This window comes from Hipposideros armiger, unplaced genomic scaffold (assembly GCF_001890085.2).
Source record: "Hipposideros armiger isolate ML-2016 unplaced genomic scaffold, ASM189008v1 scaffold_1004, whole genome shotgun sequence".
NCBI lineage: Eukaryota > Metazoa > Chordata > Mammalia > Chiroptera > Hipposideridae > Hipposideros > Hipposideros armiger.
The window spans coordinates 199,634-201,295 of record NW_017732354.1 but is presented as its reverse complement, the minus strand read 5'-3'; the positions used below and the strand labels follow the sequence as shown (position 1 = coordinate 201,295).

Below are 1,662 nucleotides of genomic sequence, written 5' to 3'. Positions count from 1 at the left end.
GCCAGGAGAGAAGGACCGGCGGTGCAGGGCCACGGGCGGCAGTGCCGGGAGGGGGCCCGCCGCCGCCCTCACTTACGGGGTCTCCACGCCGAGCGGCGGGCCAGGGGACGGGCGGGAAGCTGGGCGCCGCTGCGGGGAAGTCGGCGTCCTGCGAGGCCGGCGCCGCTCCCAGGCGGCCTCCTCCGCGGCGCCCGCCCCCGGACTTTATTGTGCGGCGGGCCGCGCTGTGCGCTCTCGCGGCGCGGCTCCCTCCCGGCGGTCGGCGCCGTGCGCGCCCACACCCACCTTCCCTCCGTCCTGCGGTTCCAGCATATTCTCCCGGAGCCGCACATGCACCTCGTAGCCGCACACGTGGAGGCGACGTACGTGCTGGTGCGCGGGCGCGGACGGGCGCACAAAGTCCCGGCCCGCATTGTTCCGCGCGGCCGCGGGCTTTGGGCCGGCGCCTCCTGTTGCCCAGGCCGGTCCAGCCTTGGAGGAGCACCGATGCTTAAGTTAGCAAAATTGGGGAAGTGGCTTTGATAGCTTTCTAATTCTGCCATCAGAAGGCATTACAGGGCCGTCTGATTCCTCATTCTGTACATACACAAATGGGACCTCCAAAAGGACAGGGTCGTCCATTGTCAACTAGGCAGAAACACTGCAAGTTCCTGCAAGGAGGAAGAGGCTGCAGTTCTTAGTTGGTAATTCTAGGTCTAACCAAAGAGGACCCCACTGTGTGGGTTAAGGAAGTCCCTGAGGTCTGCGTGCTTCTGCAGACACCATGCATTTTCCCTCATGGCCTTTCTGCACTAGGAGTTTGGAAGGAAGCCCTTCCCTCCGCCGAAATTTCTTATTCTGAGTCCCACTGCACTCATGGACCTGAGAATCATTGGGAAGAGGCCATTCAAGGAACATTGGGAATTCTGATCCAAGTCATCAATCTTTTTTAACTGGCCTCTTAAGACTGCGTTAGGATTTAGAAATGGGCGATATGTGAACAGGTCAAAGAAACAGCCCTTCAGCGGTTCACAGCCCTGGTTCTGATACACCCCACAGAGTGCTTGGTTATCTCAAGGGACATCCCAAAATAACTTCAACTCATTTTAATTTTACACATAAATATATGCCATTTAAATACAGCAGAGAGATTAAAGGGTGTCAGAGAAAGCAAGCCATACCCAGTTCAAATGGTGGACCAAGGAATTCTAACAATGAACAGCTTTAAGTAAATGACCCCTTTTTAAAAAAAATAAATCATCTATAAAATAAAGGACTGCATGGCTCTACATATTTCACTGAGGCCACTCAAGTAAGACAACATTATATATGTATAAAAGGAAGCTCACCTTAGGAAAGAAGTGACTGTATAACTCCACATTTTTCTCCAATTAAATGTTTTAGGCATAATTTCAGTTTTTATACTCAGATACTATCTCTCATTCTAGCTAATGTATGTTAGGTAGCTTATCCCCAGGTTTCCTACTGATTTTGCCTAGAATTTAAATCTTGGCTCTATTTTCCTTTCACAACAGTTTTATTGACTTCATTTTCCCCTCAGCTGAGTGAATATGGGGGAGGGGAGATAGTCTGGGGACCAGTGGCTTGGGGTTCGGAGTTAGGGGGAGGCCCAGAAGACTAAACAGTTATTTCCATACAACTTAGGTTCCACCATGGATTTAT

At 51.9% G+C, this 1,662-nt stretch overlaps 1 protein-coding gene across 8 annotated transcripts in view; it reads right to left on the bottom strand.

The window, feature by feature from the left end:
* The window catches only part of ZMYND11 (zinc finger MYND-type containing 11), a 125,120-nt gene extending 124,747 nt beyond the window's left edge, over positions 1-373 (bottom strand). The window contains exon 1 of one of the 8 annotated variants that reach the window (XM_019631531.1): positions 286-373. The gene's annotated coding sequence lies outside the window, so the exon portion shown is untranslated. Of the gene's footprint in view, positions 1-76 lie in introns of all 8 variants that reach the window. The other 7 variants (XM_019631533.1, XM_019631530.1, XM_019631536.1 and 4 more) reach the window with 7 other exon arrangements.
* Positions 374-1,662: the final 1,289 nt, after the last annotated feature.